Source organism: Oncorhynchus clarkii, chromosome 8, assembly GCF_045791955.1.
Source record: "Oncorhynchus clarkii lewisi isolate Uvic-CL-2024 chromosome 8, UVic_Ocla_1.0, whole genome shotgun sequence".
Taxonomy (NCBI): domain Eukaryota; kingdom Metazoa; phylum Chordata; class Actinopteri; order Salmoniformes; family Salmonidae; genus Oncorhynchus; species Oncorhynchus clarkii.
In genome coordinates, this window is record NC_092154.1 from 25596354 (window position 1) to 25609024 (window position 12671).

The 12671-nt window shown below is 44.0% G+C and overlaps 1 protein-coding gene across 2 annotated transcripts in view; it reads left to right on the forward strand.

The window, feature by feature from the left end:
* The window catches only part of LOC139415177 (protein enabled homolog), a 138758-nt gene that overhangs the window by 954 nt on the left and 125133 nt on the right, over positions 1 to 12671 (forward strand). The gene's annotated exons all lie outside the window — the stretch shown is intronic.

A 12671-nucleotide genomic window follows, 5' to 3' on the forward strand; every position in this document is an offset into this window, starting at 1 on the left:
ACCGAAAGGTTGCTACATCGAATCCCCGAGCTGACAAGGTAAAAAACAAACAAATCTGTCTTTCGGCCTGTCTTCTGCCCCTGAACCACTGTTCCTAGGCCGTCATTGTAAATAAGATTCAGTTCTTAACAAACAAATATGCAGGTTCATTCCGCAAGGGTTGTGCACTCACTGACTGCTGTGTCTTGAAACAAACACATGTATTCTCATTGAACATATTTATACACCATTTAAAACCTGTATTTGTTAAGTATGATTTATATAATTCATAATGATTTGTTAGTGCTCTAAGGTCATTCTCCCATTCTCCCATCATGCTTGATGATGATGCACTCCTCTGCACTCCGGTGTCCCATGTTGTCTCTGCAGGTTTAATCCCAGGACAAAACAAAAAAAAAACATCTCAGATAGTCTTATATTTTGTCTATGCCTGTATTCAAGCAGTGAGAAGTTGTTGATAAAGATAAGTGTATTATCATAAGTGTATAAGTGACATAGTCTTGTGGCTGTTTGTAAAAAAAAAGGACTCTCATTGTTAGTGCTCTCATCACATTGTAGTGGAGGGAGTTGTCTGTGGGCTAGGGAGAGTTCAAAATGTCAATACCTGGGTCACAGTCAGAGGGTGACCCCTACTCAGATCCATGACTCAACAAGTCCTAAATGGGGCCAGCTGTTGGCATCTCTCCAATAGAACCTCATTTAACAATGGCTCTGACTGCTCCAAGGAACTAAAACACTGCTGGAATTCTCAAATCATTTTTATCCACCTTGCTGATTGGTGATCCGTGATCGTATTACTTATTGGAAATAGTAGATGACAGTAAATGGTGGAAGTAGTATTATATGGAAATAGTAGATGACAGTTAATTGTGGAAGTAGTGTTCTTTGGAAATAGTAGATGACAGTAAATGGTGGAAGTAGTATTATATGGAAATAGTAGATGACAGTAAATGGTGGAAGTAGTGTTCTATGGAAATAGTAGATGACAGTAAATGGTGGAAGTAGTGTTCTATGGAAATAGTAGATGACAGTAAATGGTGGAAGTAGTATTCCATGGAAATAGTAGATGACAGTAAATGGTGGAAGTAGTATTCCATGGAAATAGTAGATGACAGTAAATGGTGGAAGTAGTATTCCATGGAAATAGTAGATGACAGTAAATGGTGGAAGTAGTGTTATATGGAAATAGTAAATGACAGAATACTACTTCCAATTCACCCACCATTTACTATGTTTACATGTTTGCTATGTTTGTACTATGTTTGCTTGTTTTCTATGTTCTCTTTTTGTTCATTAGTCAACAAACATGAGTGCCAACAGGGGGGCTAGGCTATTAGATGTGACTGGTGGGTTTGGTGTTTGGGTTTACTGGCTGGCCAAGCTGCTGGCCTGACAGACTCATGGCCATTTATTGGTGTGTCTCAGGACAGGCCGCATGGAGGTTGTCTTTCTCCATTAACTAATCAGGCACTATAAGCCGAAAGACCTGTCAACATAAGACACCTTCACTATGTCAAAGTGATGAATGCTGAACTGTACTTGTTCCTTTTAAATCCCTAACCCATGATGTGCCAAAATAGAGCCACGAGTCTGTTATGCATCATATGAAGTGAAGCACACTTGATGTTGTATCAGTCCCACTAGATAATTGAGCATCAGATGACTTTGCTGTGATGTGTTAAAGTAACAACCCCTGACTGCATTTTCCTTTTGAGGAGCCTTTTGCAGTCACACTGATGCTGAGAAATAGCAGCCACTGAAATGGCCCCAAGCTTTACTCATATAAGACAACCACTCTCATGTGATTAAAAGACAAAGGCTGGTATTGAGATTTACTCTATTATTGTTATTAGCCTATGTTATTCTTACACCATGGGTAATAACTTTTAGAGGTTGATTTTAGTAATTCTTGTATATTTTATGTTTGATCACACCAAAAACATTTGTATAAGTGCTGCTGGTATTTCAATTGAGTTTTTCCTGGTGACTGCCACAATTATATTCAGCCTCTGGTTTTTAATGGAATGGATTAACCCCCAAAACCGTAAAACAAATCATTTGAACCAAGTTTTTCTTGAGCCTATTTGTGCTAGTGGCTCATCAGACAGCAGTCAAGAGGGGTGAACAGAGGGGTGTGTGTGTCTCTTTCCACAGTCAGCTGTGAGCGAGAGGAAAGCCAGGCTTTAATGACAGATAGTCTCTACCATACAGCAGTAACGGGATCTCATTTCTCATTTGATTGTCATAAGACTGTGGCATGAGTCTTCAGAATAGGATGTAAGAAAGAAGTTATTGTGCTCCAATGGTTTCTTTTGACGTTTTCAGGCTCCATCACCCGCTCGACCCTCTACCATCTGCTCTCTGCTTTTTTCATCGCCCTGTCCCTCCCTCCCTCTCTCTGGCTATCCATCCCTAATCTCTCATTTCTCATCATTTCACCGGAAAACTGCAAACCAGCCTTTCTATAACACTTTTTTTTATTCTTTTGGCCTCTATCTGACGTCATTGCAGAGGAGTTCCATCTTTCAATGTGAAAAGACTCAGTTATCTCTGAGCGATTGTTCCTCCAAGGAAAGTGGACCCAGGAGGGAATCACCAGGATTAGGGCTGCTTCACAGGAGACAAGTGACTTTGTACTCAAATTATTTTATGTAATGTTTAATCCACTGACTTCATTAAAACATTTTTGTCTGTTGTGTTCCCCCCCCACCTTTTGTGTGTGATGCTCAGTTTAAATGGGTATAAGTAAGATGCTCTGTCTTTGTGTGCGTGGACACAGTTTTATCTGGTGACGTATCTCGTGGTGGTGAGTTATATCAGACCGTAGCAGCAGAGCCAAAGGGCTGTCAGTGTGTCCTGATAACTCACTCAACCCCCACCCCACCTCACCCTTTGTGTTCTTCATGCCTCTGCTTTGCCACTTAATTGAGCCAACCCACAAGTAAAATAGGGGAACAGAACTGGATCCATTGTTAAAGATATGGAGGATTTGTCTTGCCTTGTCTCTCTGACATGAATCACTCCTCTACACATGGTGGAGCTCGGTGAAGAGGGCCTTGTGACTTACTGCCGCAGTACAGGGAGCCTGGAGGATGCCAAAGTGACAGGCTCAGTGAGGAATTTCTTGTTTTTGTCCAGTTGTATTGGACATTTTTTTCTTCTCTTTCTTGCTCTTCTTCTGTACTGGAGTAGAAAGTTATTGTATGCTGACAGGGCGACGCTCTCCTCCATTAGAATGACTGGCCTCTCAGTACCACAGCATCAATCGGCTGTACCTCAACGCCTGCATACCAAGCAACCAGTGTCAACTCCTCAGTGTCAAGTCACCCTTTTGTAATTATGCTTTTAACATTGTATTCAGTTTTCATGGAACAGGAAGCGGACAACTTTTGTTTTAAACCTCCTATATTTGGTCAAATGACACAGGATTACTATAATGGCTTCCTTTTATTATGAGAGCAGCATTATTTATAAAGTGAACAATGCTGCTTTTGCTAACAGTCCTTTTTTAAATGCTGCTCTAAAGTCCTGGTGGAAATAGGTTATGTTAAGCTCTGTTATAACTTCCTGTCGTCTCGCTCTTTAAAACAGGAATGTTATTTTAACCTCCTGAGGTATTATTCCAAGTTTTCCAACCTTTTCTTTGGTATGACCTTACAAATTATATCAGTTACCATTTATTACGGTCTATAAAACATTGACTGCATTTAAAAAAATTACATATTACATTGTGTTTACCTGAAACAGGATTCGGCCTACAGTTTTACCATTTGTCCCTATGGAGCGAAGCCATGAGCCCTGCCCCCTGCTGTGGGGGTTGAGTGGTTGGGCCAGGTGGCAAGGGGATAAAACCCTGACATATGCCCAGCCCACTGTCTCTTTCTCTAACACACACTCTCACTCTCTCCCTTCCTTTCTCACTCTCTGGCGATGGAATAGTTGCCTGCAAGGTAAACTTGGCATCTATAACAGGGGTCAAAGATTAGCACCTTTTGAGGGGTGTGGATGTAGAGTTTTGATTGACAGGTCTTGTTTGTGTACGGTAGAGGTCTTCTCTGGTCCCACCTGAGGACAATCCGATCCGGACCCAATTTATTTATATTAAAAAGGGCAATGTTTACCACTAACACCTGTTAGCTGTCAAGTCCTAAGATTAAATATCAGAGTTTTATAAAGAAATGCTCAGTGCTTTCTCTGCCTTTGGCCCAATGTGGTTTTCACCCCTCTCCTGTTGTCCTTGGGATCAGTTACCCTGGGGTCTTGGGTGTGTCTTGAATATACCGAACATTAAAAACACCTCCTAATATTGAGTTGTACCCCCCCTTTGCCGTCAGAACAGCCTCAATTGGTCGGGCCATGGACTTTACAAGGTGTGGAAAGCGTTCCACAGGGATGCATCCACAGGGATACTGGTCCATGTTGACACAATGCTTCCCATACTTGTGTCAAGTTGGCTGGATGTCCTTTGGGTGGTGGACCATTCTTGATACACAGGGGAAACTGTTGAGTGTGAACCCAGCAGCATTGCAGTTCTTGACCTGGAACCTACTACCATACCCCGTTCAAAGGCACTTAAATATGTTGTCTTTCCCATTCACCCTCTGAATGGTACACATACACAATCCATGTCTCAAATGTCTCAAGGTTAAAGAATGATTCTTTAACCTGTTTCCTTCCCTTCATCTACACTGATTTTGAAGTGAATTTAAGAAGTGATATCAATAAGGGATCATAGTTTTCACCTGGTAAGTCTGTAATGGAAAGAGCAGGTGTTCCTAATGTTTCGTACACTTAGTGTATTTGACCTAATAGTTTTTTGGACATGGTCATTCCCATTCTCTCTGGTCAGTGCGTGGTTACGACAGGGCAGTGCAGGGCACGGCTGCTCAGTCATGTGTGCGTGACGCACTCGTGGGATCCTCAACAAGCATGATTTCCTGTGGCAGGTCGTAGATGTGCATCTCTCTGCATGCTCTCCTCAGTCCATTCCCATCCGTCCACCATCTTAACTCTCACTGCGGATTATGAGCAACATGACTCATAAGTCTCCCATTGATATCAATTCATGTTTTATTGATCTGAATAAGAAATGTCTGGGAAGAGCGTGTTAGAGGGGGCCTACACGGCCTTCCCCACCCCATATATCAGTGAGTTGACACGCAGCAGGCTGTATGGCTCACTGACACAGACAGGCCTTCATTCCATAGCGTGCCGGCGCACCTGCCACACAGCAGTGCCACTCTGGAACAGATGTGCCAGGCTTGGACAATGGGATTACCTTGCTCTGATCTGTTCTCTAAAAGCAGGGTGGGTCTCTAGGGAGATTGACTGGTGATCACTGGAATGTGACCTGAAGCTGTAGTAAAAACAGACCTACAGAGACTCCTACAGTGCTGGCTAAAGGGATTAATATTGCGCCCTTGCTGCCCCTGCACTGCTAACATGGTGAACCCTTAGCTAGCAGGTCACTGTCCACTACAGATGCTTGAAATGAACACTCGGCCGGCTCACCAGATCCGTGACAGCGTCAAAGTATTGTTAGCCTCCTGTAGATCCTTTGAAACCTGGTGTTTTGAGAAGCAGAACCCTGTTTATACTGATGGAGACAGTAAAACAAGTTGGTCGTCCTTGCTGCAGAAGCTGTCTCTGGAAATCTTTCAATACGACTGGAGCTGCCTGCCGAGCGCTGACTGGTGTGTGTGTGTTTTTTAAATTCAGCTCTTGCAAGCTATTCACCCTGTTACTGCTGCCGCATGCTACTGTAGCGTAGGCAGCCAGCCTGTGTTATTGAGTGTGGCAGTCGCTCTCTCAATTATCCTCATACATTCTCTTGCTCTACAGCCTGGGTAGAAACCCCTGTCAGGGGTTAGCTCTGGAGCACGTGACCTCTGTTTCCAGTGCCAACTATACCCCATAGGGCTAGAATCACTGCAGTGCCCATGCATCTGGAGCTGTGCACTCTGCTAGGATTGTCTGTGTTATTGTGTGTCCATGTTAGCCATCACTTTACATACTCTGCATAATATTCGGTGGTGCTAAGTTCTGGGTGCTTGGACACAGCCCTGTCTTTTCACCCTGCTCCCTTTTGCTTGTTGTAGAACACTTGAAGCCCATTTAGGAGCCGAACGCATCAGCAGCACAGCAGTGAGCCTTGCTGCACGGCCCTGTCACTATATATGGAGACATTTAGATGCAAAGTTGTCATTTGTGAGAAGCTTAGGGCCAGTATGGGTAGAGGGCAGATGTAGCTGTGCTTGTATGGAGGAGGACACGGGTGATTATGCAGACCCACCAGAACACACTGGAAATGTCATGATTTTTAGCTTTCTCTCTCTCTCTTTGCTCACAATTGATGAATTCTCAGTGTTGTGGCATACATCAGAAATGGTCCTGCCTGAAGGACGAATTTGTTGAGAGCAGGGTGCATCGATCCACGCATACAGATGAGACAGACCAGCAGTTTAGCTCTGTAATGCAGCCTTGCTTTGTTTGGCCTCGTATGCCTGTGTGCAGTCTTCCATGCTGAGCGCATTGAATAGTTAACGCAGAATACTTTTCCACATAAAAGGGGTTGCCCAGGCAACACAAAATGCAGGGAAATCTAAATTCTGTTCGCCTCCGAAAAAGTCTAGTCTTTAAAGGAAGAGCGAGGTGGTGAAAAGCTTCCAAGGTTATGGTGGAGGTGAAGGCATTGAGTTAGGAACCCCACAATGCCCTAGATAATAAACTAACCCGTACAAACATCTTTCCTTTGTTTGTGTGACAATCAATGGAACACTGAAAGAGAATAATTTGACACATGAACTCCCCTGACTGAGAACACTCTCCTTTGTTTCGTGACCGCTCGGCGCATTGATTGAGAAAAGAAACACATTACTTCTAGGGGAAAGAGAACTGGCGAAGTACAAGCAGATCTTCTGAAAGGGCCTCTTTTTAGCAAAGTGTGAACTGCCTGAAAAGCTCAACTAATTAGTGTGCGTTGGTGGGAGAAAAGCTGTGGGGGCAGAGCCAAGACAACCCCGCCAGAGTTTAACTTCTCTTCTATGTAGGGGTGGAGATTCCAGGAAACACTAGAGCTTTCTAATGACCTATTATCAAAACCAAGCACGCATCAGGCCCCTATTGTGGAGAGCAGGTATGCTTTTGCCTAATATTTTGTGGTTTAAATATGTGACTCACCACCTGGATTTGGTCTTATGTAGCAACATTTGAAATTGTGTTTTTTACATTGGATAAAAGTAAAGATTCAAAGCTACAAAATGTTATCATACACTGCATTTTTGAGGAACATTGGGAAAGTAATTATCCTTTTTAAAGTTGATCAACTTGTAAACTCACTTTTGAGAAAATGGCCTTTGAATGTTTTGGTATCTAGTGAAGAGCTTTGCTTTGTCTACAACCATTCAGCATTGTTCACACCCTTTTAAGCCTATCTCGTTTCGCTCTTGGTGCGTTCAGAGCTCACACTTGACACTCTGGACGATTTTGTTTACCTCCAACATGAAAACAGCCTAACCAGTTCTGCAATTTTAATGTTTTCTATTTTATTTTTTATTTTGTGTTATCCAATTTGGTTATTAGTCTTGTCTCATCGCTGCAACTCCCTTACGGACGGACTCGAGAGGTGAAGGTCGAGAGCCGTGCGTCCTCCGAAACACAACCCAGCCAAGCCACACTTCTTCTTGACGCAATGCCCGCTTAACCCGGAAGCCAGCCGGACCTATGTGTCAGAGGAAACACCGTACACCTGGCGACCGTGTCAGCGTCACCCGGCCCGCCACAGCAGTCGCTAGTGTGCGACGGGACAAGAACATTTCTGCCGGCCAAACCCTCCCCTGACTCGGACGACGCTGGGCCAATTGTGTGCCGCCCCATGGGTCTCCTGGTTGCGGCTGACTACGACAGAGCCTGGACTAAAACCAGGATCTTTAGTGGCACAGCTAGACCACTGCGCTACTCGGAAGGCCTCATTATGCTTTTACTGACACCGGCCATATTCAACAGGTGTTGTACACTTTTTAGCTTAAGACCGGTAGGAAGGTAGCTAGCTAGGTAAACAATGAACCTAGCCAGATAAATAACGTGTAAAATCAGCTAATGAGCCAGCCAGTTAGTTAAACAACAATGAACATAGTGCCAAATCATGTCATTACTACCCTGCATGAATCTGCTGGGAGCAAACCAACCAGGTTTACTGTTAGTTAGCTAACATTAGGCTCTAACTAGCAAGCAAACGGTTCTGGGATATGAATAATAATGTCATACATGTGTCGTTAGCTAGGGAGCCAGCCAGCTAACCGTACACTTTAGCTTGAAAGTAATCCGTTTTGTCAAAATTATAATTGCGTAATATCTGAAATTTTGCTAGCTAGACTATCTTATCCTTAAACACCATCCTGCATGATGCACGCATCTCCATGTCATGGATGCCATGCCACGGTTGCCCCATGTTTGAAGATGTAATCCGGAGATGGGTGTTTTCTCCATCGCTTTAGCTATCGTACTCTAATTCCACCCGATCCTCCAAAAAGTGGAGAGCAACACTTTTGCAGCTCCACCACATAATCATTAAAAAAAAATTTTAAACAACGTTCCACAGGATTACCAACACAGACCAACCAGCTCAAATAGACAGAAGCCTTCTATATGGCAGACTAATCCAAACTTATCTCTCGGCATGTCCAGCCCACTCATTATCTCAGCCAATCATGGCTAGTGGGAAGGTTGCTGGCTTTTTCTGTGGATTTACCAACAAGTCTCGTAATTGTAACTTTTATTTACAGATGGCATACAAGTTTGTTATTAAGGCACATGAAAGTTCACATTCTAGAAGTAATTTCAGCCAAAAAACGCATTTATATATATTTTTAGAACACAACAAAACAAAAAAAACAACATTCAAATGGCTCTCCTGTGAACTTATGACTTGTGACATACGCCTAGCTTCCTGAAACGGGTCACATATATGGTTTTGGTTTAGCTATGTCATAATATGACAGTATGATGGATTGTTTAGAGACTTTTAGCCAACACTTCCATAGATGTCGTTTAAGAGCCGGAGCAGTCAGTATCACTGTCGTACTAACTACTGTAGCTATGAGGAGAGGTACTCGACCGGAGTCTGACTAAAACCAAACTCGCACCACCTGACCTTTGTACAGCAGTGGAGCTTATTACCCACACTGCACCACTGCACCTCCTGTCCCTCTGTTAGCGTCCTTTAAAATGTGACAAGATTTTTCAGTCCTTTGGCCAAATGTCCATGTGATTAGATCCTTGCCTTGCTAAGAGGCTGTGTCAGTGTGTGTGTAATCTGACACTGTTAGTGCTAAGGGACAGCGAGAGAGCCATGTGAAGCCCCACAGGAAATCACTAATCACTACTGGGTCAGGATAATCAAAGGGAAACACAGTCCTACTGCCACATTACACACGCCTAACATACTGCCTCACTACTGCTGCTCCACATGGAGGATGTAATAAAGCCTGTAAACATTCAGGTTCAATACAAAGTTCTCCTTGTATGAATATTCGGTTTCGTGTTATCTACATTCAGAGATCTGCTCAGCCCTTTTTATATCCAGTACTTAAGTGCATATCCAACATACAACTTGGCTGAATGAATGGTCGATAATGTTGTCACAAAGCTTAATGACAGCCTCTCAGCACAACGGGGGGGGGGGGGGGGGGGATTGGGGGGGGGTGTCAGTGAAAGTGTGTGACACCTCAACCTACTAGCCCACAGCAGTTTACACTCCTGATTCACTGACCCTTTAGCAGTGGAGGCTGTAGCTTGTTTGGCTCCATGGACGAGCCCCCCCCCCCCAGATAAACCTTGATTCTGCCCTGTCATTTTTATTCAGACATTTGGAACAACACAAAAATATATATATATATATATATCTATTTGTCTTTGTATATATTTATATACAAAAATAAGACTCATAAATATCAAAAAGTAACAAAGACAAATAGAAATGCATTGTAGTATATAAGTGCAAATAAAGTGAATCGAATTATGTTATTGCTAACAACAAACACACAACTAAATTGCACAAATCCTATCATACACAAATATAATTGCATTGAATAGTTAACTTCCTCTGACAAGGACTGGGCCTCAATCTTTATCACAGGGTCTTCGGTTGGATCCCTCACCTCAATCAGTGCTTCTCTCACCGCTGCTGTCTGATACCTCAGTGGCTCTACACTCTTGACTTTACTCTCCCACCTTGTGTCAGTCCACATCTTCAAAGTGATGTCCACATGTTTTTTCAGGATGGCCCATTTTGGCAGCATCCGCCACAACCAGGTTCAATGTGTGAGCCCCACATGGCACAAATAGAGCTCTTGGACACATTTATAAGACTGTCCTCGGCAGTCCTCAAAATGAATTTTTAGCTCTAATCTTTTGAGAATCCGGGATGCCAAATGTTGGCCCATGGACTCCTCTGCCTCCAGAAACCCCAGAAAATGTTTCTTTATCTGGGACTCTTCCTCCAGTGACACAATTCTAATCACAACTGACAACTGTTCAGTGTGGCTGACATCTGAGATGCAATCTGGAATGACAGAGAAGAATTTTGCCAGCTTGATGTCACTCACCATTATTGAAGTGACCTTGCTGCTCAAAAAATCAATGAGTTCATTCTGTATTTGGTGGCCAAGGTAGCTGGAGGTGTGACTCGAGGTCCCTTTTTGGACATGGTTAAGGTGCTCTTTCATGACTGGATCAAATTCTGCCATCAGTTCAACCTCTTTTGAGGAAATTTCCATTTGACGGAGAGTAGAGTGCTTGAGTGTCTCTAGTGCCAGATTTCTAATTGCCAGAGACTGCACAATAGCAATCAGACGCCAACACCTCTCTCAATCTTATCCTCTCAGCCTCCATAAGTGCCATTTCATGCTGATCAATCGTTTCCCCTTTTTTGATCCTCATTTCCAGTTCTTTCCATGTTTTTATGCAGTTTGTTTTCTGGACTGCTGTCGTGTGAAGTCAGCAAACAACTTGCATGTTTCCAGTCTGTCAGTCCTGAGTTTGCTAAGTCAATTTTCTTCTTAGAAAAGTGTTTGCAGCAGAAGAGGCTGTTGTTTCTTTCAGAATACACCAACCAACCTCCTAGGGATTTCTTTTCACCACTCACCAAGGTCTTCCTGAAATACTTCAGAACTGAAGGCCAGTCAGCAGGGTCTGTGGACGGTGGTTCATCCTCGGCAGCAGGGTCTGTGGACGGTGGTTCATCTCGGCAGCAGGGTCTGTGGACATTGGTTCATCCTCGACAGCAGGGTCTGTGGACATTGGTTCATCCTCGGCAGCATGGTCTGTGGACGCTGGTTCAGCCTTGGCAGCAGGGTCTGTGGACGCTGGTTCAGCCTCGGCAGCAGGGTCTGTGGACGCTGGTTCAGCCTCGGCAGCAGGGTCTGTGGACGCTGGTTCAGCCTCGGCAGCAGGGTCTGTGGACGCTGGTTCAGCCTCGGCAGCAGGGTCTGTGGACGCTGGTTCAGCCTCGGCAGCAGGGTCTGTGGACGCTGGATCAGCCTCGGCAGCAGGGTCTGTGGACGCTGGATCAGCCTCGGCAGCAGGGTCTGTGGACGCTGGTTCAGCCTCGGCAGCAGGATTTGGTGGGGATGCTGCTACAGGCATTTCTAATGGAGAGCACATGGGCATTAGTTTACACATGTTATTCACATTTATAGTGGTGGAACATCCCACATATATATACAATCATCATTGTTACCTACAAAATAGAAACGTAAAAATTTACAAAAGGAAAATTATTTATGCAGGGATGCGCACAATAACACGTGCGTGTACACACACACACACACACACACACACGTACACACGTGCACACAAACACACCTGAAGAATCCTGCTGGGGAGAAGTGGAAGTGAATGGGTCTTCATCCTCAGGCTCAGACAACATTTGTGAAGACACCTGTGTGGCTGAGGAGGTAGGTGGTTCCTCATCCTGAGGCTCCAATGTCATTTCTGAAGAGGCCTGTGTGGCTTAGGTGGATGGTTCCTCATCCTGAGGCTCCGAGGTCATTTCTGAAGAGGCCTGTGTGGCTGAGGAGGTAGATGACTTCTCATCCTGGCCAATGCCAGAGGGTGCTCCAAAATATTTCAGAGGTGCCCCTGAATTTACATTGGTATACAGTATGAGTCTGACACCCTAAATCCATTTGTTGCACAATTAAATATACATGTCATTATGCACAATTGATCAAACTTTCATAATAGGAACCAAATGAACCATACAACCTCCTTGGCTAATTCGAGGCATAAGACACCCCAAAAGACGCAATATATCACAAAAGATACAAGATATCAGCCAGCATAATACACTGCTCCAAAAAATAAAGTGAACACTTAAACAACACAATGTAACTCCAAGTCAATCACACTTCTGTGAAATCAAACTGTCCACTTAGGAAGCAACACTGATTGACAATACATTTCACATGCTGTTGTGCGAATGGAATAGACAACAGGTGGAAATTATAGGCATTTAGCAAGACACCCCCAATAAAGGAGTGGTTCTGCAGGTGGGGACCACAGACCACTTCTCAGTTCCTATGCTTCCTGGCTGATGTTTTGGTCACTTGAATGCTGGCGGTGCTTTCACTCTAGTGGTAGCATGAGACGGAGTCTACAACCCATACAAGTGG